Below are 13,961 nucleotides of genomic sequence, written 5' to 3'. Positions count from 1 at the left end.
CCAACTTCCTTTGTCTGAATGGTGCTGATTAAAAGGGAAATTTTGCATGCATTGTCTTGTGATGCTGTTTCAGCCTACCTCTTTTATTTAAGGCTACACTCTGTTGTCAACGTCTTGCTTTTGACATTCACTTTCCCATTCCTGGTGGAAATGGTCGGATTTTGCCATTTTGGAGGTCCTCGCTCATCATTTTGTCTTCACCCAGCTTAGTCCACATTTTGGTGCCTGCGATTCAGTAGTCAATGAGCTGATTCGCTCGTCATCACGAGAAACCAGAATTCCATTCATTTCCCGTTTTCAGCAGCGATTCAAGAGTCAATGACAGAGACCCCAGGATCTACCCGTCGCTGGTTATCGACTATTTGGAGACTACGGCTCTATTCCATGAGCAATGAATGCCAAAATTCCATTTTCCTTCCTTAACTGCTGTACCTGCATACTAACTTTCTGCAACTTGTGCATGAGGTCACCCAGATCCCTCTGCACCGAAGTATTTTGGAGTTTCTCTCCATTTAGAAAGTAACTTGCCTTCCTATTTCTCCGACCAAAAATGGATAACCTCACACTTATCCATGTTAAATTGCAAATTTTGGCCCCCCCTCACCTGACCTATCCATATCCATTTGTAATTTCTCCAGTGTAACTAGCTTTTCCACCTATTTTAGTGTCATCTGCAATTTCAGCTATAAGAACAAAGAAAATTACAGCACAGGAACAGGCCCTTCGGCCCTCCAAGCCTGCACCAACCATGCTGCCTGACAACTAAAACCCCCTACCCTTCCGGGGACCATATCCCTCTATTCCCATCCTATTCACGTATTTGTCAAGACGCCCCTTAAAAGTCACTACCGTATCCACTTCCACTACCTCCCCCAGCAACGAGTTCCAGGCACCCACCACACTCTAAAAAAATCTGCCTCGTACATCTCCTTTAAACCTTGCCCCTCGCACCTTAAACCTCTGTCCCCTAGTAATTGACTCTTCCACCCTGGGAAAAAGCTTCTGACTATCCACTCTGTCCATGCCTCTCATAATCTTGTAGACTTCTATCAGGTCTCCCTTAACCTCCGTCGCTCCAGTGAGAACAAACCAAGTTTCTCCAACCTCTCCTCATAGCTAATGCCCTCCATACCAGGCAACATACTGGTAAATCTTTTCTGTACCCTCTCCAAAGCCTCCACATCCTTCTGGTAGTGTGGCAACCAGAAGTGCGGCCTAAGTTTCTATAAAGCTGCAACATAACTTGCCAATTTTTAAACTCAATACTCTGGTCGATGAAGGCAAACATGCCATATGCCTTCTTGACTACCTTCTCCACCTGCATTGCCACTTTGTGACCTGTGTACCCAGATCCCTTTGCCTATCAATACTCCTAAGGGTTCTGCTATTTACTGTATATTTCCTATCTGTATTAGACCTTCCAAAATGCATTACCTCACATTTGTCCGGATTAAACTCCATCTGCCATCTCTCCGCCCAAGTCTCCAACTGATCTATACCCTGCTGTATCCTCTCATGGTCCTCATCACTATCCGCAAATCCACCAACCTTTGTGTCGTCCGCAAACTTACTAATCAATCCAGTTACATTTTTCTCCAAATCATTTATATATGTTACAAACAGCAAAGGTCCCAGCACTGATCCCTGAGGAATGCCACTTGTCAGAGCTCTCCATTCAGAAACACACCCTTCCACTGCTACCCTCTGTCTTCTTTGACAGAGCCAGTTTTGTATCCATCTTGCTAGCTCACCTCTGATCCCATGCGACTTCACCTTCTGCAGATTCTACCCCTGCATCCAAGTCATTATTATAGATCATAAATAGTTTTTGAACAGGAGCATTACATTAACCTTTTCCCAATGTACTGGAACCTTTCCAGAATGCAGGGAATTTTGGAATATTATAACCAGTGCCTCCACTATCTCTGCTGCCACTTCCTATAAGTCTCTAGATGTAGGCCATCATGCCCTGGGGACTTGTCTGCCTTTAATTCCAATAGCTTGTTCAGTACTTTTTCCCTAACAATGGCGATTGGTTCAAGTTCCTCCTTTTTAAACAACTGCTGCAATGTCTGTTACTATTGAGATAGTTCTAATCTCCTCCACCGTGAAAACAGAGGCAAAATATTGATTGTGTGTCTGCTATTTGTGTTCCCATTAACAACTCTCCAGTCTCATCCTCTAAGGGAATAACATTGACTTTAGCTACTCTCTTCCTTATTACATTCTTATAGAATCTTTTGCAATCTGTTTTTATATTTTGTTCTCAATTTCTTTCATAATTTAACTTTGCTCTTTTTATTACTTTTTTAGTAACCCTCTGTTGGTCAATCCTCCAGCCTGCCTCTGATCTTTGCAATATGATGTGCCTTCGTTTTTGCCTTTATGTTATCTTTAACCTCCTGGTGCAGCCATGAATACATTTTCCCCCTCTCTAGAATATATTTTGTGAGGAATTGAATATCTCCTTAAATACCTGCCACTGTTATCAACAGTCCTACCTTTTAGTCTTTCTGCCCAGTCTACTAGGGCCAAATCTGTCCTCATACCTATATAATTACCTCGGTTTAACACCAGAAAAATAGTTTGTGATTCCAGTTTATCACCTTCAAACTGAATTTGAAATCAAGCATGCAATGGATCACTCGTCCCTGGAGGATCCTTTACTACAAGATCATTAATTCATCCCATATCATTACACAACACTCAAATCCAAAATATCTAGCTCCCTGGCTGTTTCGACAACATTGTTCCAAGGAACAATCTCTAATACGCTCTATAAATTCTCCCTTGAGATTACCCTTGCCAATTTGATTAATCCAGTGTACATACATATGAAAATCACCTGTGATTAATGTCATACCTTTCTTACAAGCCCCCAGTATTCCCCATTCCTCCTCGACAGCATTCTTTAAAACCTGTCACATCGACCAAGCTTTTGGTCATCGTGTGGCTCACTGTCAAATTCTGTTTAATGACTCCCCTGTGAAGCACTTTGGGACAACGTTAAAGGTTCTATAGATGTTTGTTACATCCCTGGCTCAATGGGGATGAACTCATGGTCAAGCACAGTTACCATCCCAGCTGACCCACAAGGATAGTCACCTGCTGTGGAGTCATCTGGTCAGGGTCACCAACTTTGGAGGTGAATGAAGACAAAATTAGAAATGAAGGTTGAAATTTTAAAATACAAGCAAATTAGGCGCCAAAATTGTAAGAAACGCAATGGTACGTGGATTCAAGCATTTTAAGCTATTATGCATACAGTTGTGAATCAACAGAACACTCACTGAGGGACAATGATAAGAAGCCAGTTAAAATACACATTCACTTGACAATTTAGTTCGCTAAGCAGAGCAGTGTTACTGTGTGGCCAAGTGCAACATGACTAATTGTGAAAGCTCCAGATTTAAGAGGTTGAGTACAGGAGCAGGGATGTGTTGTTGCACTTATATACAGGGCCTTGGCGAGGCCACACCTAGAGTATTGTGTGCAGTTTTGGTCTCCTTTTCTGAGGAAGGACGTTCTTGCTCTCGAGGGAGTGCAGCAAAGGTTTACCAGGCTGATTCTGGGGATGGCGTGACTGATATACAAAGAGGTTAGGATTGCTTTCGCTGGAGTTCAGGCGAATGAGGGAGGGTATCATAGAGACTTATAAAATTTTAACAGGACTAGACAGGATAGATGGGGAGGATATTCCTGATGGGGGAGTCCAGAACCAGGGGATTCAGGGCAGACCATTTCTTCACCCAAAGAGTGGTGAGCCTGTAGAATTCATTACCACAGAAAGTAGTTGATACCAAAACATTGAACGTAGTCAAGAGGCGGCTGGACATAGTACTTGGGGCAAATGGGATCAAAGTTATGGGGAAAAAGTAGGATTAGGCTATTGAGTTGGACGATCAGCCATGATCGTAAAGAATGGCTGAGTAGGCTCAAAGGGCCAAATGGCCTCATGTTCCTATCTTCTATGTTTCTATGTTTAACTCCCCATCTTATTCAACTCCATTCCTGACCAGAGTCACACCAAACAAGAATGAAAACACAACCGTTGCACCTCCAAGCAGCCAAGGAGGATTTATGAAACTGAATGTCCTCTGCAAAGACAGATAAGAGTACTGGATAGGTCTGAGCAGATAAAGTCTGAGAGTTTGATAAGTGGGGCAGTAACCTTCAAGCTACCAACTCACTTCAGCACTGGGATATCAGAATATAATTGTTTTGCAAAAATCCAATGAATGCAAAACAGAGTCAACACTCCCAAGTCCTGTTTACAGACAGTCACATGCAATACCACATGAAAGCAAGACAAGGTTGCCAAGAAATGTCAATTTTCTTTAAGATAGTGAAACAAGTAAGAGCTCAACTCTAACTTGAACATGAACACAACCACCAATAGTAGAATTACACATCATAGCTTTGGCCCACCCACCATTCAGCATATCTGCATTTATTTGGTACAATAGTCAATGATTAACCTCGCAGTCACTTGGTTTATTCAGCTGTTTCAGTACAGGTACAACACTGGCATCTGCCCAACAATTGCCGAGTGTGTGGGCATATGCACGGCAGATGCAGTATAATGTGGATAAATGTGAGGTTATCCACTTTGGTAGCAATAATCGGAAGATATTACTTGAAATGGGTGTAAACTGAGAGAGATGGATACTCAATGAGACCTTGGTGTCCTCGTGCATCAGTCGCCGAAAGTAAGCGAGCAGGTACAGCAGGCAGCAAAGGCAGCAAACGTATGAAGGCCTTCATAGCGAGAAGATTCAAGTTGTTTTGCTGCAAATGTAGAAGCCGTTGGTGAGGCCATATCTGGAGAATTGTGTACAGTTTTGGTGCCCTTACCTGAGAAAGGGTGTCCTCGCTATAGAGGGTGTATAGAAAAGGTTTACTGGGCTGATTCCTGGGAAGGCAGCTCTGTCATATGAGATGACATTAAGTCGGTTCAGATTATATTCATTGGAGTTTAGAAGAGTAAGTGGGGATCTCATAGAAACATAAAATTCTAACAGGGTTAGACAGGGTAGATTCAGAAAGAATGTTCCAAATGATGGGGGAGTCCAGAACTAGGGGACATAGTTTGATGATAAGGGGTAAACCTCTTTTGAACTGAGGTGAGGAGAAATTTCTTCATCCAGAGGATGGTGAATGTGTGGAATTCACTACCACAGAACATAGTCAAGGCCAAAATGTTGTCTGATTTCAAGACAACATTAGATATAGCTCTTGGGGCTGAAGAGAATCAAAGGATTGGGGGGGGGGGGGGGGGGGGGGGGAGATATTTTGATCAGCTATAATCAAAACAAATGACGGAGCAGGCTCGAAGGGCCTACTCCTGGTTCTAGTTTCTATTAGTGTACACTCAAATCAAAGTCTTGGTCCAATTATGAACGAAAGTGCTGAACGACAAGAGATGAAGGGACAGTGATTTCCCTTAACACCATCTGACCAAGCATGGCATCAAGAAGCCTCAATAAGATTGGAAGTCAATGGGAATTGGGGGTGGGGGACACTCACTGGCTGCAGTCAAATCTAGCACAAAGGAGACAATCATCTCAGTTCCAGGGCATTACTGCAGAATACTTCAGGGTAGTGCCCTATACCTAACCATCTTCAATGACATTCCTCTAGTTTAATTCAATAAATCTGGTGTGAAAAGGTCATCTCAGTAATGGTGGCCATGAAACTATCAGTGTGTTGTAAAAACCTACCTGGTTTACTAATGTTCTTCCTCAACCGTTTCCACACTGGCCAAGGCCTTTGTGCAGCAAATTGGTACAATTTGGCCTTGCAGGGAAAACGGACTGCAGCTGTGGTGCACCCCAATCAATGACTCATCACTGAAGGCCTTGCCCTGACAAGCTTCAGTGGGTGGCTCAGAGAGCTCCATTTATTTATTTTTTATTCATTCATGGGACATCAGCATTGCTGGCTGGCCGGCCAGCAATTATTGCCCATCCCGAGTTGCCCTTGAGGTGGTGGTGGTGAGCTGCCTTCTTGAATCACTGCAGTCCATTTTCTATGGGTGGACCCAAAATGCCGTTCGGGAGGGAATCCCAGGATTTTGATCCAGCAACTGCGAAGGAACGGCGATTATATTTCCAAGTCAGGATGGCGAGTGGCTTGGAGGGGAACTTGCAGGTGGTGGTGTTCCCATGTATCTGCTACCCTTGTCCTTCTAGATGGAAGTGGCCATGGGTTTGGAAGGTGCTGACTGAGGATCTTTTGTGAATTGCTGCAGTCCATCTTGCAGATAGTACACACCGCTGCTACTGAGCAGATGTGGTGCCAATCAAGTGGGCTGCTTTGTCCTGGATTGTGTCAAGCTTCTTGAGTGTTTTTGGAGCTGCACTCATCCAGGCAAGTGGGAAGTATTCCATCATACTCCTGACTTGTGCCTTGTAGATGGTGGGTAGGCTTTGGGGAGTCAGGAGTGAGTTACTTGCCGCAGTATTCCCATCCTCTGACCTGCTCTTGTAGCCACTGTGTTTATGTGGTGAGTCCAGTTGAGTTTCTGTTCAATGGTAAGGCTACTGCAGAAGCTAATGCCTGGCTTGATGATTACTGCACACATTAAAAAAATGTCCTTGCGGGAAGGAAATCTGCCATCATTACCCCATCTGGCCTATAAAAGACTCCAGACCCACAGCAATGTGACCGACTCGTCATTCTCCTCCGGTACGGCCGAACAAGGCACTCGATTGCATTCTCAGGAGTAAATAGTAGCCTTGCGAGTGATGCCCACATTCCATGAATTAATAAAAAACCCTGAACCTTGTGGTAATGGTGTTAAAACCAACTATCCTAACCTGTAAGCGAACTGCAGCACATGCTCCTTCTGCCACCCAATCTCCTCACTCCTAATCCCAAGCACATTGCACCATGCAGGACGTTTTCCTGGAAACTGTGCATTATCGACCTCCTCCCATCCAAGTCTTTACATTTCAACCAGTAGTAATGATGCCCCAACATTATTTGTCACAGGAGAGTGTACAGTTGCCACCACATGCCACTGTTGGGGGCGGGGGTTAAAATGTTTAAGCTAGTGTATATGGTGCTGATCAAGCAGGTTGCTTGGTCCTGGATGGTAAACAGCAGAGAAACACTGCCACATCAGAAAATGCCACTGGAGATTTACAATAGCCAGGCAATCAAGGAAACAAAAATAAAAACACAAACCTTCCCCGACTGACCAAAAATTACTCAAAAGGTCTCCTGATGTTAGACCCGTGATAGAGGGGCCTTAGACAACAAGAGATCTCTAAGTAAACTGATGCTAAGCACTTCAAGACATCACAGAAGCAATCCCAAATGTGTATGTATATTGCTGCAAGACAATAAGTTAAAAAACATATAAAGACAGAGACAAGCTCATCACGAGGCACTGAATCATTTCATCTTAAAACCTGCCGTAGCCACTATAGCTCTGATTGGAATTACTGAGTAAGTCGTCTCACACCTGGTGTTTAGAGACTTCTTACTGTGTTTACCTCTGTCCAACGCCGGCATCTCCACATCATGACTACCATGGAATTACTGAGTCAGAGTCAATTCTGAAACTACACATCTTCATTAAAAGCCTGGTGTCCCAAGGAGTTGGTAATGCCTTCAATATTTATGGGTTTCAACTAAGAACTTTGCAAGTATTTTACAAGTGAGTTGTTTCTTATTAGAAGGCTTGTATTAAATTTCACAATATTTTTGTAGTTCACTTATGCAGACCATAAAATCCCAAATGCTGAGCCCGCCTCAGCTTTAAAGTTTAAAAGCTTAAACTTTATTTATTCATGTCATAAGTGGGCTTACATTAACACTGCAATGAAGTTACTGTGAAAATCTCGTAGTCACCACACTCCGGCACCTATTCGGGTACACTGAGGGAGAATTTAGCATGGCCAACACACCTAACCAGCACGTCTTTCAGACTGTGGGAGGAAACCGGAGCACCCAGAGAAAACTCACGCAGACATGGGGAGAATGTGCAGACTCCACACAGAGTGACCAAGCTGGGAATCGAACCTGGGTCCCTGGCGCTGTGAGGCAGCAGTGTTAACCACTGTGCCATCGTGCCGCCCACTCAGCTGGGGTCACTTTGAAACTCATGTTGTTTTTCAAAAAAGAAATTGTTCATCAGATCTGAACGTTGCTGACTCGGCCCATTCTTGATTTCCCTCAAGGTGGTGGCCAACCCCCTTGAACCGCTGCAGTCCATCCGGTGTCATGTTTTTATTGCAAGGCAAGTACTTATTGTGCACTCCAAATTGTCTCCAGAAAGGGGAGGTGAACTGACTTCTTGAACCACTGCAATCCATGCAGTGTAGGTACACCGACAGTACTGAGGGGAGGAGAGTCAAGGATTTTGACCCAGCAAGTGAAGTGGCAGCGATATATTTCCAAGTCAGGATGAGGGGACCTTAGAGGTGCTAGTGTTTCCAGGTATCTGCAGCTCTTGTCCTTTCAGATGGTAGTCGTCGTGGGTTTGGAACATGCTGTCCAAGGAGCCTTGGCAAGTTTCTGCAGGGTAACTTGTAGATGGGTACACACTGCTGCTAATGTGTTTCGGGGATGGAGTTCTGAATGTTTGTGAAGGGGGTGCCAATTAAGCAGGCTTTGCCCCGGAAGGTGTCAAGCTTGTGTTGCTGGAGCTGCACTCATCCAGGCAAATGAAGAGTATTCCAGCACGCTCCTGATTTGTGCCTTGTGGACAGGCTTTGGGAAGTCAGGAGGCAAGTTGCTTCATAGAATCCTACAGTGCAGAAGGCACTGTAGGCCATTTGGTCCATCAAGTCTGTACCGACCACAAAATCCATCTAGGCCCTATCCCTATAAACCCCATGCATTTACCCTAGCTAGTTTTCTTGACACTAAGGGTCAATTTAGCATGGCCAGTGCACCTAACCCACACATTTTTGGACTGTGGAAGGAAACCGGAGTACCCAGGAGGAAACCCACGCAGACACGGGGAGAACGTGTAGACTTCACACAGACAGTGACCCAAGCCAGGAATCAAACCTGGGCCCCTGGCACTATGAGGCAGCAATGCTAACCACTGTGCCACCCTTGCCACAGAATTCCTAGCCTCTATCACTTGTAGCCATACTGTGGTTGGTATAATTCAAGTTTCCAGTCAAATGGCAACCTCCATTTTGTTAGTGGGGGATTTGGCAATGGTAACACCACAGAAAGTTGAGAGAGATGGTTAGACACTTGGGAAAGATGAGAATTGTCCAGCACTTGTGATGAAAATGCTACTTACAATATGTCACGTGAGAATGAGGCTATTACAAATTCAGGCCACAAAATACTTTCATATCTTGCTTCATGGAGCACTCGTGATTGAAGACTGGCAACTGGGCCATTCTGCCTTCCCCTTTGAGGTGTTCACAACCAGTAACTTATCAGAAGAGACTAGAGTTATGTGGATTATACCCACTGGAGAAAATAAACAGAACTGAGTAAATGTAAGAGTTTTAAATTTACAAAAGGGTTTGTTGGCGTCAGCAGGAAAATACTCTTTCGCTTTGGGAGTCAGGAAGAATGGAAAAGTGAAGAATGTGGATAGAGATTTATTATTTGTGAATTAGCACCATAGGAACCAGCGAGGTGGGGAGACACTTTGAATACGGATTGCTGTAGAGACACTTGGATAACGGATTTAAATAAAAGCAAAATCCTGCAGATTGTGGAAATCTGAAATAAAGATAGAAAATGCTGGATAAACTCAGCCAGTCAGGCAGCATCTGTGAAGGTGGAGTCTAAACGACCCTTTTACAGAACTGAAGATAAAAATATACAGAATTATATAATTGTAAAAAAGGGCAGAAAAGACAGGGATAGGCCAGGATAAAGGAGATATTGACATTTGTCACAGGCATAAGAAAGGGGAGTGTTAATTGCAACATTAAAGGATGAAGAGTGCTAATAGTGGCCAAAGGTGGGATAGCAAAATGTGTTGAATGGAGCAACTGAACAGCCAAGGACAGGTGGTCAAGTAGCAGAGGGGTGGGACTGTGTTGAGATGGGCCAGGAAGCTGATAAACAACTAACCACAAAAAGGGGGTGGTTTAAGATGGTGGGGTAAGGATCGAACATGCCAAATCGGAAGACGAGATTTTGTTCTTTCAGTTTGCGTTGGACATCACTGGAGCATTGCAGCAGTAAGAAGTCTCACAACACCAGGTTAAAGTCCAACAGGTTTATTTGGTAGCAAATACCATAAGCTTTCGGAGCAATGCTCCTTCATCAGATGGAGTGGTCTCTGCTCTCAAACAGGGCACAGACACAGAAATCAAATTACAGAATACTGATTAGAATGCAAATCTCTACAGCCAGCCAGGTCTTAAATGCACAGACAATGTGGGTGGAGGGAGCATTCAACACAGGTTAAAGAGATGTGTATTGTCTCCAGACAGTACAGCTTGTGAAATTGTGCAAGTCCAGGAGTCAAGCTGTGGGGGTTACTGATAATGTGACATAAATCCAACATCCCGGTTTAGACCGTCCTCATGTGTGCGAAACTTGGCTATCAGTTTCTGCTCAGTGACTCTGCGCTGTCGTGTGTCGTGAAGGCCGCCTTGGAGAACGCTTACCTGAAGATCCAAGGCTGAATGCCCGTGACTGCTGAAGTGCTCCCCCACAGGAAGAGAACAGTCTTGCCTGGTGATTGTCGAGCGGTGTTCATTCATCCGTTGTCGTAGCGTCTGTCGTAGCATTGCAGCAGGCCAAGGACAGACATGTGGAAATGAGGGCAATCGACCAGCAGGTTGGGGTCATGCTTGCGGATGGAGCAAAAGGTGTACCGCACCATCTGGTCACCCAGCCTGTGTTTAGTCTCCCCAGTATAGAGGAGACCACGTTATTTCTAGCAGAGGACTTGCAGAGTGATGGATAGATTGGGATCAGTTTTGGACTACTTCGATACTGCAAACTGCGACAAGAAATGGCAGCACTACTGTGCCATTGAAATAATATGAAAATAACTTATTTGAGAGCTGAGACTTGCATCGTAGTGCATCATATCAAATGTCTGGTTTCTTTACCTAATTTTATAACTTAAACCACTTATGACAAAAAAACTAAACAATTCTTTGGTGTTTTTATTATCCTGAATAAACTTGAAGGATAGATATTTCAATGTTAATGGAACCACTCAAGCATTTACTCAATCACATTACTGTATCAAAACTTGCATCAGCATTTACACCAAAGTTCACAGCATGGATGATGTAACTCAAAACTTAAATACTGGCATTAGGCACTAATCCAAATTCACAAGAAGCTGATCCTGATCAGATTGGTGGATATTTCTACATGATGCCACCTTCCAATGAGAATTGGATTATTGGCGACTTATTAAAATAAAACTGTTAATCCGTTCATTACAGCATTCACATCTGTGCCAATGACTGAACCCAAAAGTATCCATGACAGAGAGCAAAACTCTGACAGCTCAGAGACAGAGAACACACTGGTTTGGTTTGATTTGTCACACATTTCTATAGTGAAAAGTATTGTTTCTTGCGTGCTATACAAAGCATACCATTCATAAAGTACATAGGAGAGAAGGAAAGGAGAGGATGCAGAATATAGTGTTGCAGTTACAGGTGGGTGCAGAGAATCAGCTTAATATATGATAGGACCATTCAAAAGTCTGATGGTAGCAGGGAAGAAGCTATGCTCGAGTCGGTTGGTACATGATCTCAGACATTGGTATCCTGTTCCCGACGGAAGAAGGTGGAAGAGTATGTGCCCAGGGTGCGTGAGGTCCTTGATTATGCTGGCTGCTTTTCCGAAGCAACAGGAAGTGTAGACAGAGCCAATGGATGGGAGGCTGGTTTGCATGATGGAGTGGGCTACGTTCATAACCCTTTGTAGTTCTTGCGGTCTTGGTCAAAGCAGGAGCCATACCAAATTGTGATACATCTTTTCTATGCTTTCTATGGTGCATTTGTATAAATGGGTGAGAGTCGTAGCGGACAAGTCAAATTTCCTTAACATCCTGAGAAAGTAGAGGTGTTGGCCGGCTTTCTTAACTGTAGCGTCAGTATGGTGGGACTAGGACAAGTTGTTGGTGATCTAAACACCTAGAAACTTGAAGCACTTGATCATTTCCACTTCATCACCGTTGATGGAGAAAAGGGAATGTTCTCCACTACGTTTCCTGAAGTCAATGGCTATCTCCTTTGTTTCACAAACCTTGAGGGAGACATTGTCATTGCACCATTTCACCAGATTCTGGGTTTCAGGTGTAGACAACAACAAAGAGTTGGTCGTGCTCAAAACTCAGTGCTTTCTCCTTCAAGAGCAAGACTCGGCTCAAACCAAATATTTAGGCTCGGTTGAACTGGCACTTTCACATATCTTAGTCCATGGCTTTTTTCAATTTATATTCTAATCTGCCACATTCCTTTTAGAGTAAAGGGCAAGGCTAGTAGAAGTAGGGAATCCTAGATGACTCAGGATATTGAGGCCTTGGTCAAGAAGAAGAGGGAGGCATGTGATATGCATCGGCAGCTAGTATCAAGTGGATCCCTTGAAGAGTATAGAAAGGGGAGTAGAATTAAAAGAGAAATCAGGAGGGCAAAAAGGGGACACAAGATTGTTTTGGCAGATAAGACAAAGGAGAATCCAAAAAGCTTCCACAAATACATAAAGGATCAACAATGTCATCTACGTGCGGATCGACAAGAGATGGGCGAGATCCTAAATGAAAATTTCTCATCGGTATTTACTGTTGAGAAAAGCATGGATGTTAGGGAACTTGGGGAAATAAACAGTGATGTCTTGAGGAGCGTACATATTCCAGAGAAGTAGTTACAGGAAGTCTTAAAGCGCATCAAGGTAGATAAATTCCCAGGACCTGATGAAGCGTATCCCAGGACACTATGGGCGGCTAAGGAGGAAATTGCGAGTCCCCTAGCAGAGATATTTGAAGCATTGACAGCTACAGGTGAGGTGCCTGAAGATTGGAGAGGGGCAAATGTTGTGCCTTTAAGAAGGGCTGCAAGGAAAAGTTCACAGGCCGGTGAGCCTAACATCTGTAGTGGGCAAGTGAGAAGGTTTTCTGAGAGACAGGATCAGCAGACATTTAGAGGGGCAAGGTCTGATTAGGGACAGTCAGCATGGCTTTGAGAGTGGAAAATCATGTCTCACGAATTTGATAAGAGATTTTTGATGGGGTAACCAAGAAGGTAGATGAGGGCAGTACATGAACTTTAGCTAGGCCTTTGACAAGGTAGCGCATGGTAGGTTATTGCACAAGCTCAAATCTCACGGGATCCAGGGCGAGTTAGTCAATTAGATACAAAATTGGCTTGATGACAGAAGACAAAAGGTGGCGTAGATGGTTGTTTTTCAAACTGGAGGCCTGTGACCAGCGGTGTGCCTCAGGGATCAGTGCTGGGCTCACTGTTATTTGTCATTTATATTAATGATTTGGATGAGAATTTAGGAGGCATGGTTAGTAAGTTTGCAGATGACACCAAAATTTGTGGTATAGTGGACAGTGAAGAAGGTTATCTAGGATTGCAACGGGATCTTGATCAATTGAGCCAGTGGGCAGATGAATGGCAGATAGAGTTTAATTTAGATAAATGCAGGGTGATGCAGTTTATTAGATCGAACCAGGGCAGGACTTACTCAGTTAATGGTAGGGCATTGGGGAGAGTTATAAAACAAAGATCTAGGGGTACAGGTTCATAGCTCTTTGAAAGTAGTCACAGGTGGACAGAGTGGTGAAGAAGGCATTCAACATGCTTGGTTTCATTGGTGAGAACATTGAATACAGGAGTTGGGACGTCTTGTTGAAGTTGTACAAGACATTGTAAGGCCACACCTGGAATACTGTGTACAGTTCTAGTCACCCTGTTATAGAAAGGATGTTATTAAACTAGAAAGAGTGCAGAAAAGATTTCCTAGGATGCTATGGGACGTGATGGTTTGAGTTATATGGA

General features: G+C 43.8%; 1 protein-coding gene across 3 annotated transcripts in view; it reads right to left on the bottom strand.

The window, feature by feature from the left end:
• eif2ak3 (eukaryotic translation initiation factor 2-alpha kinase 3) overlaps positions 1-13,961 on the bottom strand; it is a 91,823-nt gene that overhangs the window by 61,948 nt on the left and 15,914 nt on the right. The window contains exon 1 of one of the 3 annotated variants that reach the window (XM_078224013.1): positions 7,189-7,246. The exons of the other annotated variants lie outside the window; for them this stretch is intronic. The gene's annotated coding sequence lies outside the window, so the exon portion shown is untranslated. Of the gene's footprint in view, positions 1-7,188; positions 7,247-13,961 lie in introns of those variants that run through there. 3 annotated transcript variants of the gene reach the window in all.

Source organism: Mustelus asterias, chromosome 1, assembly GCF_964213995.1.
Source record: "Mustelus asterias chromosome 1, sMusAst1.hap1.1, whole genome shotgun sequence".
NCBI lineage: Eukaryota > Metazoa > Chordata > Chondrichthyes > Carcharhiniformes > Triakidae > Mustelus > Mustelus asterias.
This window is presented reverse-complemented; position numbering and strand designations above follow the sequence as displayed.